Genomic DNA, 23,465 nt, shown 5'->3' on the forward strand with positions numbered 1-23,465 from the left:
TCAGACCCCAGGGAAGCTAACTGACAGGATAGAACAAGAGTTTGAAAACATATTTTTGGGACAATTGTTGGCCAAAATCATTGATTATATACAAATTAGTTCTGTACATCCTTAGTGGCTTCTATTTTCCCTGATCTACATTAACATTAAAAGGAGAATGAGTACCCTCAAACAATGGAGAAAAGTATAGAAAATAGCATGTTTTTCGACTCCTCTCTCCCAACACCCATCTTCTCCATATACTTACGATGAATGAGAAAGAGGAAAACAACAGGCCTGCTGGGGAGTACACAGTTAGGAGGAATTCCTGACCAAAACCTTCACAGGCAGGGCCACTTTACACAGTCCCATTCATACTCTTTGTGAAATCCACCTCCAGGGCTGTGCAAGGCTCAATCTCTGTGCTATATACAGCGAGCCTATCTAAGGGCACACAAGGATCCACAAAAAAGCCGAGCACTCCTACTCCAGGAAAACACCACGTTGCCCTGTGACCTAGTTCAATCCTAATGAGATAAGGAGAAAAAAGAGAGAGTGTTTATTGACTTTAAAACTACTCAAGAAGTTCCACAAACAGACTCAGAAGTATCTGAGAATTGTAAAAGATTTGACTGCAATCACAAGAAAGGAAAGTCTTTCCATTTGACTGATCCTCAGATAAACAAAACCACAGTGGGAATGGCTGGGCAAAAGACTTTTCCTATCTTCACACCCACACACCCAGTAGAACATATCAGCAGGCAAAGAAAACACTCACCACATTTCCATTGATGAAATATACCATGCCTTCTCTTTGGTTGACTCTGAAAACATTAAGCCGGATAATTTAAGTTTTTGTTTCAATCTGAAAAATGGAGTTGGTACCCTAAATATAGGGCATTTGAGGACACGCCAGCCCCAAAGTAGGATAAGGGGTTTCTATCTGGCCAGACAAACACCACCTCTGCACCTCAGTCACTTGACCAAGCAGAATTCATGTCTGAAGTGTGTTTATCCCACATGGCATAGTGAGCCTGCTTTCCCGGGATGCTCAAGGATGTGCTAGAAGCAGGATCTCTGAAAAGGAGGAGTGAAAAGTACAGGACCATCCTAGCGCCGGGTAACCCTAATTTGAGGCTCCCTTCCTTCCTCTTCTAGCCACCCCTTCCCATGGGACTAGGAGTCTGCAGGGTTGGAGGATATACCTCCCTATAGCAACAATCTCCCTTCTAGACCATTCCCCAAGTTCCCATGTCCCTGGAATTCCCTGTCTCACATGGTCCAAAGCCAGCCTCCAAGGTCCATGTGGGTCTTGACTCTCCCAAGGGCAGACCACTTTACAGCCAGTGTGTGTACCCCTAGGCCTGAGGGGTGATCATGGGCAGCTGTCCGGCTATGGGTGTGGATAAAGCTTGAATGAGCAGATTGGTTGGTCCACACATACTCCTACAGTTGCACAGTGGAGCCAGGGAAGGAAGAGAAAGGACAAGGCTGTGGGACAGAAGGGTCTCTTGTCCTGCACCTGCAAATGTTAGGGGTGGGCCTGGAATGAGATAAATCACAGATTGAAATGTGTGCTATTCAGTGATCCCAGGAAATGTCTTTCTCTCTCCTATCCTCACAGTGACCACACAACTTATTATCTGAACCAGGGCACTGTTGAGTATAAAAGGGACCCTAACCGAACGGGATACCAGCTCAATAGGTGAAGCCAAGACTGTCCTGCAAATTGGGATATAAACTCATCCCAGCTACACCAAACTACAGGTAACAGCCTCCCCTGTAATGATCCCTCACTAACACCAAGCCCAGAGTTCCAAAACAACTGCTATCCACTGGCATCCAGCACTTTTCTTCCCGTAAGGTTCCATTTTCCCCTCAGAGCGAGTGTTTATGCTTGGTACACTCAAGAAGTAAATAAAACTTCATCCTTGTCATGTACAACAAACTTTGGGTATATAATAGACAGCACCGGATGTAGTTCCAGCTTCTGTTGTTTATCTGCAAAGGTTGTTCAATCTGTTAAGTCTGTAGATTGGCAACCTAATAAATAGAAAATGAAATAACAGGAAAACCTAAGAAACCAGAGAACTGTCGGAAATCTGCAAACACACCAAAGAAAATTGGATACTAGGCTTCCTGACTGAGGTAGAAAATCAAAGATAAACAGTAAACAGAACCTTAAAGAAAATGTTGTGATGGTCTTTTCTGGAGCCAACCCTACACTAGGCCTGGAAACGCAGAATTTAATCCGGACCAGTCAGTGTTTTCCAGAAGCTCACACCCCAGAGGAGAGAGTTTCTGGTAAGGCCTGAGGCCACATCCTTGGCACCTGGTTACTGTGTCTCCCTTGCTGCCTCTTGGCAAATTCCAGTAGCCTGATTTCCACTCATAGCTGTTACACAACACACACACACACACACACACACACACACACACACACATATGCACGTACTTTTTTCCTACAGTGCTTCCTGTCAGTCTGTCCTACTGTCTGCCATTATTTACATTAGAAGTTCTTAAACATGACCACTCATCACAATTACCCTGGGAGCTTCTCTAACATACAGATTCCCAAGCAGCACCCCACAGAGACTGAATCAGCAGGTCTGGGGTAGAGCCAAGACATTTCTACCCTTAGTAAACAACCCCGATGACTATGAAAGCAAAGCGTTGGAGCCTGAGGGGGTGCAGCCGCGCCCTCATGCTCTGTTTGTCCCAGTCTGCTCCTCCGTGGGGGTCTTCCCAGAGAGAAGGGAAGATGTTTTACCCAACACCCTGGCAAAAAGCGCCACAATGAAAAGCTGTCCTTTCCTGCCGTGGCCAAGCTCCAACCAACTGCCAATTCCAACACATCCTGGAAGATTTCTGTATTCATTCCCTTTCATGAGAAACTGTTTGAGCTTTACTCAGAAATAAAAGTACACACATGCAACAAGTTTATGCAAACTTCAGAATGGTCCATTTTTTATTGACAGTCTTTATTTCCTAATCCAATGTTGAAACTTTTCCTTTGAATGAAATTTTAACCCATTTCTTGGCCTTCTCTCCCTCTTCCTCCCATTCCTCCACACACCCATATTGTAATCTGTGAGTTTTGGGTTAAATTAATAATTCCCAAGGGCCTAACCCTTCTAAGAGAACACATCAGTATCTCCAGGAAACCATGTAATTTTTCCATTTGTGAAAATTAGCCAAATGTTTTCAAAGGATAAGAAACACTGCTGGCTTCGTTTTTGGTTCATCCAGAATACGGATGGGAAGAAATGATTGCAGTCAATCAACTTGAATTTTGTGTTTTACAAATAGCCTAGCATAATCAGAAATAAACCTAAATTTATAAGAGAAATGCTATCAGGTAAAAATCCCTCCTTGTCAATGGAAAGTCTGACCACAGGAGTTCAGGCATCACTCTGGATCTTATCATCACAGGCAAATCCACAGATAAGTCAGCTTTTGCAGGAGCAGAAGAGGTAAAAAGAGCTCTAGTCCCCCAGCACAGTTCCAAGGTTCAGCATTACCCAGCTCACTAGAGTCGGGGCTCTGATTGCCACTTCCCTTGGGAGCAGCTGCTGCCTGTCTCCAGGGATGTTCCCACAGATCTCAGGGATGGAGCCTTACAAGAGAGCTCTCTGATCTTGACACTGGAAAATCTCAATATGCTGCAAGGAAGTAAGTCAGTGCTAAGCATGGAATCCCAGTTCCATCCCACTGATATGCTTTTGGAAGGTATGAAGCTAAAAAGGTAAAAATAAAAAGACCAGACTCAAATGTGAAAAATGAACCCACTCACTTCCTGAACATGTGCTAAGCTGAAGAAATACTCCTCAATATACTAGTCCTTAGCATGCTGTTATTTGATGAACTTAAGTCTCACTTCTCTTGCTTTATTGTTCTTTTCACTAAGCTTCAGATAATTTTCCTAAGGTAGTTTAAAAGTAAGGCTAAATGCTTACCTTCCATAAATCATAAGAAAGAAACTGTGTATAATCTCATTTGTGTAAACACAAATTTGTCACGAAATAGCTTAAAACAAAGTTTGGAAGAACATGCACAGAGACTTTCCCATTGGTTGGTTTGGGATGGTCCAAGATTTCTATTCCTCTTACTTAACTCTTTTCTTCTATAAACACTTATTACTTGTATGCCTTTCGAACTTAAAAAAAAAAGAAGTGGGAAGTATTGAAGGTATTTACCAATGGAAGTTATCAACATCAGACAGTGAAATTAATTATTTCAAAACTCTAGGGACAGATGGCTAACATTAGACTTCTGACAACATCGCTTCTTTTGCTGCATTATCCACCGGTGCCAAAAGGCCATCCGCTAGTTGGTGGAAGTACTGTTGACTCTTGAACAACATGCGCTGAACTGCAGGGATCCACTTACACATAGATCTTTTTCAGGAAATACTTACTACAGTACTACAGTATCTGGGGTTGGTTGAATCCATGGATACGGAGGGCCCACTGTAAAGTCATATGTGGATTTTTGACTGCTCAGAAGTCGGCACCCCTAACCTCCAGTTGTTCAAGGGTCTACTGTATTTGCCTGCAACATTATTTTGAAACAAGATGGGCACAAATGACAGCTTACTTACTCTCCTTAAATAGCCACTAATTCCACAAATTATCTGCCTTTTGTTCAAGACAGAGACCGCCACAGATAAAGTAAATAAGGATGTCTCCTATCAATGAACTGGAAAATGCATTCATTTAAAAATTACTCAGTGTCACAATTGACATTTCAATTGTACACTTCTTCTTGCTTCCACTTTTAATGGAGGCTATAAGGCAACAGGCACATAACAAATGTTCCCTAAGGGGATTTAAATTGGCTCTATTAATCTCTCTCTGACTTCAAGACAATGTTTAAAAATAAATGTCTGGCTTAACATTTTACAAAATCTTCTTTTTAAACATTAATTTTTCTTCTGTGCACCACAAGAGAGAAATTTTGCATTCACGTTCTAAGTCAAGAGCAACTCAATGAGACTGAAATCACCCAAGGCAGCCTCCACCTCTTCATCTCAATCTCTAAGTGGCTTGCTTGATCACACCTGAGACCCACTATCACTTACAACTGTCTTATCTTCAAGATCTGACATTTTGACAAACCTCCCTAGAGCTACCATCTCAAATTTTTCCACCTTGCCTCCTGTTGAATTTATCTTTCCCTGTTCTCTCCAGTTAATTTTGCTTTTTCTTCTTGTTTGAACCTCAGGCTTCTTAAAGTAGGATATATATCCCCACCCTCATCCCAGTATAGAGCCTAATCATGGAAAAATGTGGCATATATTTTTTAACTCTTTATTTTACTTAATAATAAATAGCTTAATACTTAAAATTAAAACAAATACAGATACATCATGGAATTTTAAATATATTAAAAATAAAGCTCAGGACTTTAGAACTTACAAAGCTTCTGATAGGCTACTTTAAGACTCCATGCCCTGGAGACAAGCTTCTCTTCTCTGTCATTATGAATATTTCATAGGAAACGTTTGAGAAGCATTAACCTAACCTATTCAGCCTCCTCTTGGCTTCACAGCCTATGGTTAACCATTCCCAACCAAATTCTCTCTGACCTCTGAGAATGCCTAGTACTCTTGACTCTCCATTGAAACCCTTACTTGGACTGACCCAATCCATCTCTTCTCAGTTAATTCCAGGGTGTCACTCGAAAAAGTCCCGTTACAATACTTTGTAGAACTATGCCACTCAATCAGTCCTAGGCACTGGCCACCACTAGACAAGCCCCCTTTTTTATCTCTAATATACATCCTAACTTTTGCCAATTCTTTCATTTTCTCAAATGTACTTCTGACTTCCCCAAAGAACAGCTTCATTGCCCACTCTACAAAGATTGAGACGATTTTAAGTGAACTGCCTCAACTTTCTCTCTCTCTCCATGAAATGTCATAGGACATGGCACATAGTTTCTTTCTTCCCTCCCATCTTAAAGCAGTATCCCTATTCTTTTCTGAGACCAACCCCATGCTCCTGACCTACCTCTGCCAGCCTGCTCTTTCCATCTTCCCCACTATTTCTTGTATCTTCAGACTTTGTCTTTCCCCTCCTAGATGACGAAGACAATTACCTCTTTTGAAAAGGGATCATTTCTTAATACTGCTTCTCCCCAAGTTCTCCTCCTTTCATTATCAAACTTCTTGAAAGAATAGTTCACGTTCATGGAATTCACTTCTTCTCTTCCCATCGTCTTCTTGAGCCCCAGCAAATAGGCTTCCGCCTTCACCAAGCCAAGGCAACCATTCTCACTAAGGTGACAGGGACCCACTCATTACTATCCCAGCTCTCTGCTTGGAATTTGTCCCACTTCAACTCCCAAAGAATGGGCAAGTTGTCCTTAACCCTCTCTTCCTTTTCTTCATTCCACACCCTGTCTTACCACTTACCTCTCTGACTGCTCCTACCCAGTCTCATTCACCGGCTCCAACCTTCAGTCTTTTCTTCTATAGGCTCTCTCTTGTGAACGGCATGCATCCCATGTCCTCAACAATCACCTCAGTGCAGAGGACTTTCAACTCCAGAGCCTTCAGCCCTTAGCCCAATACTGAGTCACTAGCCCATTTCTACTGCCTGCTGGGTAATCTCAAGCAGAAACCCAAGAATGGTCTGGTATGTGGAAAGGAATGAGTTTTCTATATGAGCAGTGGTTTGGCCTTGGCAAACCATGTAACATGAGTCCTGGTTAGTAAAAATAGTAGTACTTACCCCATAGGTTTGCTAGTGAGGATTCAGTGACATAAAAGTAGGAAATTCAATTTATTTATATTGATTTAAATAGAGCACTTACTGTTTGTCAGGAAGGCTTAAAATACAGGACTTTACAAATAATAACTCATTGAATCCCTACAAGGACGCTGTGAGGCAAGTAGTACTATTATCCCCATTTCACAGATGAAAACACTGAGACACAGCCAATTTGGGTAACCTCCCCAGGTTACACAGCTAATAAGTGGCAAAGCCTGATTCCAATCCAGGCAGTCTAGCCCAAAAGCTATGCTAAGCTGCCTCTCTTTATACTGCCTACCTGCCTTTTAATGCACTGCAGAAATCCAATTATTATTATTAAATCAAAAATCCGGAACATCAGGCCATCCCTGGAATTCAAATTTCTTTCATGACTTCCTGGTTAATGATACCAATCTTATAAACTACCACCCCTCATCAGCTTACTTCCTCTCTCACCCTCAGAACCTATTGCTGCCAAATCCTATTCCGTCCACCTCTGAAATGGTTGACTTATTCCCACCATCAATGCTTTAGCTCCAGCCTATTTCATTAGTACATGGAAAAAAAAAAAAAAGAAAAGACCTCCTATATATTGGGACAATTAGTAAAATTTGTATAACAGACAGCAGTTGTATATCAATACTAAATTTTCCAATTTCAATCACTGTACTGAAGTTACGTAAATGAAAGCTCTTAGTTTTAGGCAATGCACACTGAAATATTTAAGGGTAAAAGAGGCATGATGTCTGCAACTTACTCTCAAATGGTTTAGAAAAAACTCTTAGTAATATGTATATGTTAGAGAATGAGAGAATGGTAAAGCAAATGTGGCAAAACGTTAACAACTGGTAAATCCAGTGGAAGGATATTTCAAAGCTCTTTGGTTATTCTTGCAACTTTTCTCCAAATTTAGAATTATTTCAAAATACAAAGCTTAAAACAAAAAAACCACCAGTCTCCTTGCTGCCCCTGACCATGGCCCTCTCCTGCCACTCCACTTCCCAAGTCTCTCCACCAGAATGTGGAAGGCAATCAAGTTCAAAGTACCCAGCTGGCATGCAAAGCAATGCATAACCTCCCCCACTTCTATTCCAATCTTCTGGCACCCTTCCCAACAGCATGCACAAACTCCCTCCCCACTGCTGGGTTCCCCATGCCCCTGACCCCACCCCAGACTCAGCATTTTCCTGCATCCAGGCCTTTGAAGAGGCTGTTACCTTTGCCTAGACTAGATCCCCCTTTCTTCCTAAAGATAAACATCAAGGTCATATCATTCCCTGAAAGCCTAATTGGAATCCTATTTCTTTCAAAATGGCTTCTCAGATCCACCCAGTTAGAATCTGTTCATCTTACCCAGCCTCCTAAAGCAGGTGTTTACCTCTCTGTAGAGCTTACCTCCATTCAACCTTGTACTAGAATTTTTATGTCTTTGATCTAGGAGATTGGGAGTTTGCAGAAGATGATAATAATGTGGTTTTCATCCTTACGCCTCCACCTTCTCTTACATAATTTTGCAGAAACTATGTATTTCATAACTCAGAAAATGTGTACTGCCAGGGCTGATCAGGGACACAGGGCAGCAGATAGGAAGGGACAGGAGAAGGCCACAGCTCTGGCAGTGAGCACGAAACCTGGGAAGTTCTTATTCGGGCACACGCCCTACTCTCTGCAGCTCCCACCTCTGCAAGGAAAGGAAAGAAGAAAAGGAATGGCCTTCTGTGCTCAGTAACACCCTCCTGGGCTCGCCTTTAGAGAGTTCAGTTCCTGTCCCCTACCAGGAGCCCTGTTTGCAGTCAGTTCGGTCTGTCCCCCTGCCTCACACAGACCTCCCAGCATTTCTGCCCTGTGCTGGCCGTGCACCCAGCTGCTGCCAGCAGAGAGAGTATGTGTGGAGCTTCCCTGGCTGCACGTGAGAGCTTCACCCAGGAGTCTAAGTGCTTGAATGACTTTGCTTTCAATACTTTGCCTTTTCTATTTTTTTTAAGGAAAATTAAAATCAAGCCTTTAGAGAAAACTTACCCAAAACAGGAGTAGTCAACTTTTTTAAAAGTTCTAGGTAAAAAGCAAAGCAAGGATGCGCAAGAAAAATGGAACCTGAACGCCATCTGCCTTTCAAGTCATCTTCCCCTAATGCCACGCTCCCTAAGAAGCTTGGCCCTCTCCCTCTGGCACACACTGGTTCCTCTCAGATCAGAGCTCAGACCCAGCGTCCGTCTCTTCCTCTTACTGACAGAGACTTGGGCTCAACGGAGGTTAAGTAACTTGCCAAAGCTTAAGTTGCCCTCAAGTGGTTCCAAGTTTGTCAGCAGGTTTATTTGTTCTTCGGTTAGAGTTGAGGACCAAAGTCTGATATTTGGGAGTTGCACAATTATACCCAGAGAAGTAGATGAGATTCTTAAGAGAGAATAGGAGAAAAATATAAGGCCGAGACTAGGATGCTGGGAAAACCTGCATTTACGGGGTACAGTAAGCACCCTATTGTCCCCAAATATGGCCTTTCCATGAAAACTTCAGATGCTTACTTCCTAAATCCCATCCTGTTGTGAGAAACGCCAATATTCACCACTCTTCAATCAGACTTAAATAAGACTCACTGCTACATATAAAATAAATAACCAGCAAGGACCTACTATATAGCACAGGGAACTATACTCAATATCTTGTAATAACCTATAATGGAAAAGAACCTGAAAAAAGAATATGTGTGTGTGTGTGTGTGTGTGTGTGTGTGTGTATAACTGAATCACTTTGCTGTACACCTGAATCTAACACAACATTGTAAATCAACTACACGTCAATTTAAAAAAAGAAAACACCCCACTGTTTTTTTCTTTCATTCATTCAGCAAGTATAGATTGAATGTCTGGCACGTATCAGAAGCTATTTTAGGTGCTAAGGATACAGTAGTGTACCAAACAGACTAAGCCCCTGCTTGCAGAGAATTTACCAGAACTACACATCACTTCCATAATATTGCAATATTTGAAAACTCAGAGACTTCCTAGAACAAGTGATTTATTCCCTATGAACTTCACTTCTGTTAAATGGGAACATCAAAACTCTACCACCGGGCTTCCCTGGTGGGGCAGTGGTTGAGAGTCCGTCTGCCGATGCAGGCGACACGGGTTTGTGCCCCGGTCCGGGAAGATCCCACATGCCGCGGAGCGGCTGGGCCCGTGAGCCATGGCCGCTGAGCCTGAGCGTCCCGAGCCTGTGCTCCACAACGGGAGAGGCCACAACAGTGAGAGGCCCACGTACCGCAAAAAAAACACAACTCTACCACATATATCACATAGGATTGCAGTGAGAATTGGGTGAAATAGCATCTATAAGGTGCCTAGTACAAAGCCTCACTTTCAGTAGATAATCAATAAACAGTAACATGTGATTATGATTACACACTACCCTAAAATCAGAGTCATCATTCACTTGTCTCTCAGGACTAAACCTTACAAATAATACTGTCACTATGTCCTAAATCTAGTCATTCAGATACATCCCTCACAATTTTTTCTATTTCTGTACTCAACTGTGTAGTATACTCAATACTTTATCTTCAAGTGTAATTCAAAACTGTAGAATTACAAGTTTTCTATTTTTCCTAATATATATTAAATTCATAAGCAATTGTTAAAATTTAAAAGGTTCCATTCATGTGACACAGCACCTAAAATTAACTCAGATATCACTGGAAATATGCTGGGTCTACTTTGGGAAACACTTCTCCATATGCTCAACTTTACAGAGCTGATCTCAATATCTAAATTTGGCTTAGTTAAATGAAACACATTTTAGAGAGCTCCAGAGTCTGCCATCCTCTCACAGTTTCCCCTGCTGCTCCCCTAAGGCAGCCTCCCTTTAACATGACTGTCATGGTTTACCATCTTCTACCCTTGAAACTAGATCATGTCTCTCCCTTGCCCCCAATCCAACAATGGATTCCCATCTCCTTAGAATAAATGCAAAGACCTTACTGCACTCTACCAAGGCCCTACATGATCTGGCCTCTGCTTGTCTCCCCACCACACTTTCTACCACTCTTCCCACTGGGAACATAGCTGCAGCTTTACTGGATATTATTCAGGCAGCCTCTGCATCTGCTTTTCCTCTGCCTGCAGCATCCTTCCCAGGTCATCACAGCTCACTCCCTGACTTCAGAGGCCTTCCGTGAATACTTGCTCACTCCTCCATCACCATCATTCTTGCTCACCTTGCTCTATTTTCTCCATAACACTTATCACTACTAAACATCAAATGACGTGCATTCACGCACTTGTTTCCTGTCTGTCAAGCCCCTTTAGACTGTAAGCTCCAGGAGGGCCTGCCTTTTGTCTGTATTGCACACTACTGTATTACTAATGCCTGAAATACTATGGAAGCCACTCATCAAATATTTGGTGATTGAAGGCATGAGCGAATGCACAAAGCGTGGATAATGAGTATTCTTTGAAACATGCTCAGTTTGAGGTTTCTTGAGGACTCATAGAGTGGGCAGTAAGAAATGCAAACATGGAGTTTAGGACAAAGGAAAGCAAAAAGCAAGAACACCGGAAAGCAAGACTAAAAATGCACAGACCCACCCACCAAAGTCCTCCAAATGCTACTGGAATGTTGGCCCCAAAATACAGAAATTAGTTGGAAGCAGAACTCATGGATGGATATTGATAGAATTGGAAAAGAACTCACTTCATTATACAAGAATTTGTAGTGCTTAATTTGGTTTAAAAAGTAGAGGGGAGGCATATAAGTAAATAAAATACATTTTTTATTTTAGCCTTTAATGACAAGCTACTCCCTCACCAAGCTTTGAAAACAAGTAACAAGATAGCATTTGGGTTTTTTTCTTTCTGCCCAGTCTATAAAAGTGCTAATGAACAGTAAAACTTCCAAAATGAAGACTGCAAAGATGGAGAAAGAAAGTGAAATGACATCTGGGAGACTGAGGCCCCAATTCATGGCCTCCCTATATCTACACCCTGGACCCATAGCTTTGTATTCATTCACTCTGACCCTGAGTTACACCATGACTTGCTTTGGCCAATGGGATATTAGCAAATGTGACAGTAATCGAGCCTTGAAAAGCACATGTGTCTTGCCACCTACCCGCTTGCATGACTGGGTTTTCATGCTTTTGGACCCTGGCCACCACCATGAGGACATTCCTGGACCAGCCTGCTGGAGGTATGAGAGCAGGGATGAGAGAAACATGGAGGAGTATTGACTTTCCCCAATCAAGGACATCATAGACTCCCAGCTAACCACCAATGAATGAGGAAGCCCAGGTAAAATAATCAGAATCTGGCTTCAATAAACAGAACTCCCCCACCCAACCAGTAGACTCATAAAAAATAATAAATGGTTGTCATTTCAAGATACTATGCTTTGGAGTAGCTGGTTACCCAGCAATAGCTAACTGATATAACTTGGATAATTACCCTCCAAATAACTGAGATTAAAAATGGACAAGTTACAATGGACAAGCTAAAATGACGTTACCTAAGCAAAAGAGGGCTTAAGTTTCTAATTAAAGTTTTTTAAATCATTTGAAAACAACAGGAATATGAGAAAATATGTGCAATGTAATTGCAATTCAAAGCTAAATTATTAGCTTCCTTTTACATTATAAAAGTGGGGTGGGGGAGACGAGGGGAAGATGGCGGAAGGGTAAGACACAGAGATCACCTTCCTCCCCACAGATACATCAGAAATACATCTACACATGGAACAACTTCGACAGAACACCTACTGAACACTGGCAGAAGACCTCAGACCTCCCAAAAGGCAAGAAACTCCCCACGTACCTGGGTAGGGTGGGACCTGCACCACTGGGAGGGAGCTGTGAAGCAGGAAAAGTTTCCACACGCTAGAAGCCCCTTCGCTGGCGGAGACTGCGGGTGGCAGAAGGGGAAAGCTTCGAAGCCGCGAAGGAGAGCACAACAACAGGGGTGCGGAGGGCAAAGCGGAGAGATTCCCGCACAGAGGATCAGGGCCGACCGGCACTCACCAGCCCGAGAGGTTTGTCTGCTCACCCGCCGGGGCGGGCGGGGGCTCTGAGCTCAGGCTCAGGCTTCGGTCGGAGCGCAGGGAGAGGACTGGGGTTGGCGGCTTGAACACAACCTGCAGGGGGTTAGTGCGCCACGGCTAGCCGGAAGGGAGTCCGGCGAAAAGTCTGGAGCTGCCGCAGAGGCAAGAGACTTGTTCTTCCCTCTTTGTTTCCTGGTGCGTGAGGAGAGGGGATTAAGAGCGCTGCTTAAAGGAGCTCCAGAGACGGGCACGAGCCGCGGCTAAAAGCGCGGACCCCAGAGACGGGCATGAGACGCTAAGGCTGCTGCTGCCGCCACCAAGAAGCCTGTGTGCGAGCACAGGTCACTATCCACACCCACCTTCCGGGGAGCCTGTGCAGCCCGCCACTGCCAGGGTCCCGGGATCCAGGGGCAACTTCCCCGGGAGAACGCACGGCGCGCCTCAGGGTGGTGCAACGTCACGCCGGCCTCTGCCGCCGCAGGCCCGCCCCACACTCCGTGACCCTCCCTCCCCACGGCCTGAGTGAGGCAGAGCCCCCGCATCAGCGGCTCCTTTAACCCCGTCCTGTCTGAGCGGAAGAACAGACGCCCTCGGGCGACCTACACGCACAGGCGGGGCCAAATCCAAAGCTGAGCCTCTGGGAGCTGTGAGAACAAAGAAGAGAAACGGAAATCTCTCCCAGCAGCCTCAGAAGCAGCGGATTAAAGCTCCACAATTAAGTTAATATACCCTGCATCAGTGGAATACATGAATAGACAACAAATCATGCCAAATTGAGGAGGTGAACCTTGAGAGCAAGATTTATGATTTTTTTCCCCTTTTGCTCTTTTTGTGAGTATGTATGTATATGCTTCTGTGTGAGATTTTGTCTGTATAGCTTTGCTTCCACCATTTGTCCTAGGGTTCTATCCGTCCTTTTTTTTTATATTTTTTAATAATTATTTTTTATTTTAATAACTTTATTATATTTTATCTTACTTTATTTTATTTTGCTTTATCTTTCTTTCTTTCTTTCTTTCTTTTCTTCCTTCCCTCCTTCCTTCCTTCCTCCCTACCTCCCTCTCTCCCTCCCTTCTTTCTTCCTTTCCTTCTTTCTTTATTTCTGCTTCCACTAATTCTTTCTTTCTACTTTTTCTCCCTTTTATTCTGAGCTGTGTGGATGAAAGGCACTTGGTGCTGAAGCCAAGAGCCAGTGCTGTGCCTCTGAGGTGGGAGAGCCAACTTCAGGACACTGGTCCACAAGAGACCTCCCAGCTCCACATAATTTCAAATGGCGAAAATCTCCCAGACATCTCCATCTCAACATCAGCACCCAGCTTCACTCAACGACCAGCAAGCTACAGTGCTGGGCACCCTATGCCAAACAACTAGCAAGACAGGAACACAACCCCACCCATTAGCAGAGAGCCTACCTAAAATCATAATAAGTCCACAGATACCCCAAAACACACCTCCAGACGTGGACCTGCCCACCAGAAAGACAAGATCCAGCCTCATCCACAAGAACACAGGCACTAGTCCCCTCCACCAGGAAACCAACACAACACACTGAACCAACCTTAGCCACTGGGGAAAGACACCAAAAACAACGGGAACTACGAACCTGCAGCCTGCAAAAAGGAGACCCCAAACACAGTAAGATAAGCAAAATGAGAAGACAGAAAAACACACAGCAGATGGAGGAGCAAGGCAAAAACCCACCAGACCAAACAAATGAAGAGGAAATAGGCAGTCTACCTGAAAAAGAATTCAGAAAAATGATAGTAAAGATGATCCAAAATCTTGGAAATAGAATAGAGAAAATGCAAGAAACATTTAACAAGGACTTAGAAGAACTAAAGAGCAAACAAACAATGATTACAACACAATAAATGAAATTAAGAATTCTCTAGAAAGAATAAATAGCAGAATAACTGAAGCAGAAAAACAGATAATTGGGCTGGCAGATAAAATAGTGAAAATAACTACTGCAGAGCAGAATAAAGAAAAAAGAATGCAAAGAACTGAGGACAGTCTCAGAGACCTCTGGGACAGCATTAAATGCACCAACATTCAAATTATAGGGGTTCCAGAAGAAGAAGAGAAAAAGAAAGGGACTGAGAAGATATTTGAAGAGATAATTGAAAACTTCCCTAATATGGGAAAGGAAATAGTTAACCAAGTCCAGGAAGCACAGAGAGTCCCATACAGGATAAATCCAAGGAGAAATATGCCAAAACACATATTAATCAACTATCAAAAATTAAATACAAAGAAAACATATTAAAAGCAGCAAGGGAAAAATAACAAATAACACACAAGGGAATCCCCATAAGGTTAAGAGCTGATCTTTCAACAGAAACTCTGCAAGCCAGAAGGGAGTGGCAGGACATATTTAAAGTGATGAAGGAGAAAAACCTGAAACCAAGATTACTGTACCCAGCAAGCATCTCATTCAGATTTGATGGAGAAATTAAAACCTTTACAGACAAGCAAAAGCTGAGAGAGTTCAGCACCACCAAACCAGCTTTACAACAAATGCTAAAGGAACTTCTCTAGGCAAGAAATACAAAAGAAGGAAAAGACCTACAATAATGAACACTTATTAAGAAAATGGGAATAGAAACATACATATCAATAATTACCTTAAGTGTAAATGGACTAAATGCTCCCACCAAAAGACACAGATTGCCTGAATGGATACAAAAACAAGACCCATATATATGTTGTCTACAAGAGACCCACTTCAGATCTAGAGACACATACAGACTGAAAGTAAGGGAAGGGAAAAAGATATTCCATGCAAATGGAAACCAAAAGAAAGCTGGAGTAGCAATTCTCATATCACACAAAATAGACATTAACATAAAGACTATTAGAAGAGATAAAGAAGGACACTACATAATGATCAAGGGATCGATCCAAGAAGAAGATATAACAATTGTAAATATTTATGCACCCAACATACGAGCACCTCAATATATAAGGCAAATACTAACAGCCATAAAAGGGGAAATCGACAGTAACACATTCATAGTAGGGGACTTTAAAACCCCACTTTCACCAATGGACAGATCATCCAAAATCAAAATAAATAAGGAAACACAAGCTTTAAATGATACATTAAACAATATGGACTTAATTGATATTTATAGGACATTCCATCCAAAAACAACAGAATGCACAGTTTTCTCAAGAGCTCATGGAACATTCTCCAGGATAGATCATACCTTGGGTCACAAATCAAGCCGTGGTAAATTTAAGAAAATTGAAATTGTATCAAGTATCTTTTCTGACCACAAGCTATGAGACTAGATATCAATTACAGGAAAAGATCTGTAAAAAATACAAACACATTGAGGGTAAACAGTACACTACTTAATAACTAAGTGATCACTGAAGAAATCAAAGAGGAAATTAAAAAATGCCTAGTTACAAATGACAATGGAGACACAACGATCCAAAACCTATGGGATGCAGCAAAAGCAGCTCTAAGAGGGAAGTTTATAGCAATACAAGCCTACCTGAAGAAACAGGAAACATCCCGAATAAACAACCTAACCTTGCACCTCAAGCAATTAGAGAAAGAAAAACAAAAAAAACCTCAAAGTTAGCAGAAGGAAATCATAAAAATCGGATCAGAAATAAATGAAAAAGAAATGAAGGAAACGATAGCAAAGATCAATAAAACTAAAAGCTGGTTCTTTGATAAGATAAACAAAATTGATAAACCATTAGCCAGACACATCAAGAAAAAAAGGGAGAAGACTCAAATCAATAGAATTAGAAATGGAAAAGGAGAAGTAACAACTGACACTGCAGAAATACAAAAGATCATGAGAGATTACTACAAGCAACTCTATGCCAATAAAATGGACCACCTGGAAGAAATGGACAAATTCTTAGAAAGGCACAACCTGCCAAGACTGAATCAGGAAGAAATAGAAAATATGAACAGACCAATCACAAGTAATGAAATTGAAACTGTGATTAAAAATCTTCCAACAAACAAAAGCCCAGGACCAGATGGCTTCACAGGCGAATTCTATCAAACATTTAGAGAAGAGTTAGCACCTATCCTTCTCAAGCTCTTCCAAAATATAGCAGAGGGAGGAACACTCTCAAACCCATTCTACGAGGTCACCATCACCTTGATACCAAAACCAGACAAGGATGTCACAAAGAAAGAAAACTACAGGCCAATATCACTGATGAACATATATGCAAAAATCCTAAACAAAATACTAGCAAACAGAACCCAACAGCACATTAAAAGAATCATACACCATGATCAAGTGGGGTTTATTCCAGGAATGCAAGGAGTCTTCAATATACGCAAATCAATCAATGTGATAAACCATATTAACAAACTGAAGGAGAAAAACCATATGATCATCTCAATAGATGCAGAGAAAGCTTTTGACAAAATTCAGCACCCATTTATGATAAAAACCCTCTAAAAAGTAGGCATAGAGGGAACTTACCTCAACATAATAAAGGCCATATATGACAAACCCACAGCCAACATCATCCTCAATGGTGAAAAACTGAAAGCATTTCCACTAAGATCTGGAACAAGACAAGGTTGCCCACTCTCACCACTCTTATTCAACATACTTTTGGAAGTTTTAGCCACAGCAATCAGAGAAGAAAAGGAAATAAAAGGAATCCAAATCGGAAAAGAACAAGTAAAGCTGTCACGTTTGCAGATAACATGATACTCTACATAGAGAATCCTAAAGATGCTACCAGAAAACTACTAGAGCTAATCAATGAATTTGGTAAAGTAGCAGGATACAAAATTAATGCACAGAAATCTCTGGGATTCCTATACACTAATGATGAAAAATCTGAAAGTGAAATCAAGAAAACACTCCCATTTACCATTGCAACAAAAAGAATAAAATATCTAGGAATAAACCTACCTAAGGAGACAAAAGATCTCTATGCAAAAAATTACAAGACACTGATGAAAGAAATTAAAGATGATACAAACAGATGGAGAGATATACCATGTTCTTGGATTGGAAGAATCAACATTGTGAAAATGACTCTACTACCCAAAGCAATCTACAGATTCAGTGCAATCCCTATCAAACTACCACTGGCATTTTTCACATAACTAGAACAAAAAATTTCACAATTTGTATGGAAACACAAAAGACCCCAAATAGCCAAAGCAATCTTGAGAACGAAAAATGGAGCTGGAGGAATCAGGTTCCCTGACTTCAGACTATACTACAAAGTTACAGTAATCAAGACAATATGGTACTGGCACAAAAACAGAAAGATAGATCAATGGAACCAGATAGAAAGCCCAGAGATAAACCCACGCACATATGGTCACCTTATCTTTGATAAAGGAGGCAGGAATGTACAGTGGAGAAAGGACAGCCTCTTCAATAAGTGGTGCTGGGAAAACTGGACAGGTACATGTAAAAGTATGAGATTAGATCACTCCCTAACACCATACACAGAAATTAGCTCAAAATGGATTAAAGACCTAAATGTAAGGCCAGAAACTATCAAACTCTTAGAGGAAAACATAGGCAGAACACTCTAGGACATAAATCACAGCAAGATCCTTTTTGACCCACCTCCTAGAGAAATGGAAATAAAAACAAAAATAAACAAATGGGACCTAATCAAACTCCAAAACTTTTTCACAGCAAAGGCAATCATAAACAAGACCAAAAGATAACCCTCAGAATGGGAGAAAATATTTGCAAATGAAGCAACTGACGAAGGATTAATCTCCAAAATTTATAAGCAGCTCATGCAGCTCAATAACAAAAAAACAAACAACCCAATCCAAAAATGGACAGAAGACCTAAATAGACATTTCTCCAAAGAAGATAAACAGACTGCCAACAAACACATGAAAGAATGCTCAACATCATTAATCATTAGAGAAATGCAAATCAAAACCACAATGAGATATCGTCTCACACCAGTCAGAATGGCCATCATCAAAAAATCTAGAAACAATAAATGCTGGAGAGGGTGTGGAGAAAAGGGAACACTCTTGCACTGCTGGTGGGAATGTGAATTGGTACAGCCACTATGGAGAACAGTATGGAGGTTCCTTTAAAATCTACAAATAGAACTACCATATGACCCAGCAATCCCACTACTGGGCATATACGCTCAGAAAATCATAATTCAAAAAAAGTCATGTACCAAAATATTCATTGCAGCTGTATTTACAATAGCCTGGAGATGGAAACAACCTAAGTGTCCATCATTGGATGAATGGATAAAGGAGATGTGACACATATATACAATGGAATATTACTCAGCCATAAAAAGAAACGAAATTGAGCTATTTGTAATGAGGTGGATAGTCCTAGAGTCTGTCATACAGAGTGAAGTAAGTCAGAAAGAGAAAGACAAATACCGTATGCTAACACATATATATGGAATTTAAGGGGAAAAAATGTCATGAAGAACCTAGGGGTAAGACAGGAATAAAGACACAGACCTACTAGAGAATGGACTTGAGGATATGGGGAGGGGAAAGGGTAAGCTGTGACAAAGCGAGAGAGAGGCATGGACATATATACACTACCAAACGTAAGGTAGATAGCTAGTGGGAAGCAGCCGCATAGCACAGGGAGATCAGCTCGGTGCTTTGTGACCGCCTGGAGGGCTGGGATAGGGAGGGTGGGAGGGAGGGAAACGCAAGAGGGAAGAGATATGGGAACATATGTATATGTATAACAGATTCACTTTGTTATAAAGCAGAAACTAACACACCATTGTAAAGCATTTATACTCCAATAAAGATGTAAAAAAAAAAAAGTGGGGTGATCTTTTACAAGCATAAATATCTGACACACAGTAGACTGGTGGTTCTCTTTGTGGGCTCCAATAAAAACAAAATGGAGGGCTTCCCTGGTGGCACAGTTGTTGAGAGTCTGCCTGCCAGTGCAGGGGGCCCGGGTTCAAGCCCTGGTCTGGGAAGATCCCACATGCTGTGGAGCAACTAGGCCCGTGAGCCACAACTACTGAGCTTGCGTGTCTGAAGCTTGTGCTCCACAACAAAAGAGGCCACGACAGTGAGAGGCCCGCGCACCGCGATGAAGAGTGGCCCCCACTTGTTGCAACTAGAGAAGGCCCTCGCACAGAAATGAAGACCCAACACAGCCAAAATTAAATTAATTAATTAATTTTTTTTAAAAAATGGAACCACATATGTTTTCTTTACCCTTCAGTCATTCTACCCTAGCCTCATCACTTCTATTTTCCACAGCACTAGAGTCTATTTTCATTAAACTATTCCTTCTTTCATATCAAAAAAATTAACAACCTTCCTGTGCGCATATGAAACTCATTCACAGAACTGTAGCTAAAATAAACCAACCATAATTTGCTTCTATTCAGTCTTTTGTACTGACATAAGCACTATCTTTTTCCTCTTCCAAGGTTACCCTTGTTCCTTTTTCCTTTTCACGTTTCCCAGGAGGTCTGCACGAAAGCATAAACTTTCACATTAGACAGGTGAATAAGGAAGCAGACACAGAGCAATGCATACACTGTTTGAAGAGGTTTTCCCACCCAACCTCCTTCACTCTCACAGCCTCGCACCCAGCCACAATTTTAGTCTCGCAGAATCCATTTTATATTCTGTTCCATAAACATACATATCTTTGTATAAAAAGAAACCGGACAAAATTGAGAATGTTATTAAAGATACAAGTAATAATACACTGGTAGAGTCCGCTCTGTGCTCAGCCCCACGCTGCCCCTCACATGGTGTCTTAGTCCATTCAGGCTGCCGTACCAAAATACCACAGGCTGGGTGGCTCATAAACAGTAGAAATTTATTTCTCACAGTTCGGGAAGCTGAGATCAGGGTGCCGGTATGGCTGAGTGAGGGCCCTCTTCCAAGTTGCAGACTTCTTGTTTTATCCTCAAGTGGCAGAATGGGCTAGGGAACTCTGTGGGGCTCTTTACAAGGGCACTAGCCTCATTCATCAGGGCTCTGCCCTCATGACTGATCACCTCCTAAAGGGCTCACCTCCTAATACCAGCATATTGGGCACTGAGATTTCAACATATGAATTTTGAGGGGATGCAAACATTCAGCCCATAGCACGTGGTCAGCAGAGCCTGGATTCTTGTCTCCCTTTTACAGGCAGGGACACTGAAGTTGGGGGTGGCAGTGTGACACTTCCTCGATGTTTCTCCTCCATAAAGTGACTAAATCAGAATTCAAACCCAAGTTCAGAGTCCTTTTCTGTACACTATGCTCCAGAGTAATACATTGTTGTAAAATTCAAAACAATTTTTTCACAGAAAAGAAGAAGAACAGGGATATATGTAAGAAGAAAGATAAAGAACAGAGATCTATATGTGACAAAAGAGACAACAGAGGTATTTACATTTACATAGGACAATTGTGTAAGAAAAGCAGCTACTAACTGCTACCATTTCTAGTACATTCTACAGAACACAATGCAAATCCACATAATTTTATGTCATGTTATGTACCGATAACAGTAGAACAACAAACTTTGTACATATTTTCACCTCCTCTTAATGTTCTAACTGCGCTGTTGTAGGCTGTTTCATTCCTTAGCCAACACAGGCTACTGCAATAAATTCTGTCTGTTTTTTTTTTAATTTTTGAATATTTTATTTATTTTTTTATACAGCAGGTTCTTATTAGTTATCCATTTTATACATATTAGAGTATAAATGTTAATCCCAATCTCCCAATTCATCACACCACCACCTGCCCCCCGCCACCTTACCCCCTTGGGGTCCATACATTTGTTCTCTACATCTGTGTCTCAACTTCTGCCCTGCAAACCGGTTCATCTGAACCATTTTTCTAGATTCCACATACATGCGTTAATATACGATATTTGTTTTTCACTTTCTGACTTACTTCCCTCTGTATGACAGTCTCTAGATCCATCCACGTCTCTACAAATGACCTAATTTCATTCCTTTTTATGGCTAATATTCCATTGTACATATGTACCACATCTTCTTTATCCATTCATCTGTCGATGGGCATTTAGATAGCTTCCAAGACCTGACTATTTTAAATAGTGCTGCAATGAACATTGGGGTGCATGTGTCTTTTTGAATTATAGTTTGATCTGGGTATATGCCCAGTAATGGGATTGCTGGGTGATATGTTAATTCTATTTGTAATTTTTTAAGGAACCGCCATACTGTTCTCCATAGTGGGTATACCAATTTACATTCCCACCAGCAGTGCAAGAGAGTTCCCTTTTCTCCACACCCTCTCCAGCATTTGTTGTTTGTAGATTTTCTGATGATTCCCACTCTAACTGGTGTGAGGTGATACCTCATTGTAGTTTTGATTTGCATTTCTCTAATAATTAGTTATGTTGAGCAGCTTTTCATGTGCTTCTTGGCCATCTGTATGTCTTCTGCCCATTCTTTGATGGGGTTGTTTTTTTTAATATTGAGCTGTTTATATATTTTAGAGATTATCCTTTGTCCGTTGATTTGTTCGCAAATATTTTCTCCCATTCTGAGGGTTGTCTTTTCATCTTGTTTGTAGTTTCCTTTGCTTTGCAAAAGTTTTTTAGTTTCATTAGGTCCCATTTCTTTATTTTTGTTTTAATTTCCATTACTCTAGGAGCGGGATCAAAAAAGATCTTGCTGGGATTTTTGTCAAAGAGTGTTCTTCCTATGTTTTCCTCTAAGTTTTATAGTATCCAGTCATACATTTAGGTCTCTAATCCATTTTGAGTTTATTTTTGTGTATGGTGTTAGGGAGTGTTCTAATTTCATTCTTTTACATGTAGCTGTCCAGTTTTCCCAGCACCACTAATTGAAGAGACTGTCTTTTCTCCATTGTATATCCTTGCCTCCTTTGTCATAGATTAGTTGACCATAGGTGCGTGGCTTTATCTCTGGGCTTTCTATCTTGTTCCATTGATCTATGTTTCTGTTTTTGTGCCAGTACCATATTGTCTTGATTACTGTAGCTTTGTAGTATAGTCTGAAGTCAGGGAGTCTGATTCCTCCAGCTCCACTTTGTTCCCTCAAGTCTGCTTTGGCTATTTGGGATCTTTTGTGTCTCCATACAAAATTTAAGGCTTTTTGTTCTAGCTCTGTAAAAAATGCCATTGGTAATTTGATACAGATTGCACTGAATCTGTAGATTGCTTTGGGTAGTATAGTCACTTTCACAGTATTGATTCTTCCAATCCAAGAACATGGTATATCTCTCCATCTGTTGGTATCATCTTTAATTTCTTTCATCAGTGTCTTACAGTTTTCTGCATACAGGTCTTTTTTCTCCCTGGGTAGGTTTATTCCAAGGTATTTTATTCTTTTTGTTGCAGTGGTAAATGGGAGTGTTTCCTTAATTTCGCTTTTAGATTTTTCATCATTAGTGTATAGGAATGCAAGAGATTTCTGTGCATTAATTTTGTATCCTGCAATTTTACCAAATTCATTGATGAGCTCTAGTAGTTTTCTGATGGCATCTTTAGGATTCTCTATGTATAGTATCATGTCATCTGCAAACAGTGAGAGTTTTACTTCTTCTTTTCCAAATTGGATTAATTTTCTTTTCCATTCTTCTGAGTGCCATGGCTAGGACTTCCAAAACTATGTTGAATAGTAGTAACAAGACTGGACATCCTTGTCTTGTTCCTGATCTTAGAAGAATTGCTTTCAGGTTTTTACCATTGACAATGATGTTTGCTGTGGGTCTGTTGTATATGGACTTTATTATGT

General features: G+C 41.3%; 1 long non-coding RNA gene across 1 annotated transcript in view; it reads right to left on the reverse strand.

Annotated features, from left to right (window-relative positions):
* The window catches only part of LOC307185013, a 479,081-nt gene extending 465,821 nt beyond the window's left edge, over window positions 1-13,260 (reverse strand). The window contains exons 1-2 of the long non-coding RNA XR_013827837.1: window positions 12,536-13,260; window positions 11,838-11,909 (exon numbers count right to left, since the gene is read on the reverse strand). This is a non-coding gene — a long non-coding RNA (uncharacterized lncRNA). The remainder of the gene's footprint in view (window positions 1-11,837; window positions 11,910-12,535) is intronic.
* Window positions 13,261-23,465: the final 10,205 nt, after the last annotated feature.

The sequence above is a fragment of the Stenella coeruleoalba genome, assembly GCF_951394435.1.
Source record: "Stenella coeruleoalba genome assembly, chromosome: 3".
NCBI classification, from domain to species: domain Eukaryota; kingdom Metazoa; phylum Chordata; class Mammalia; order Artiodactyla; family Delphinidae; genus Stenella; species Stenella coeruleoalba.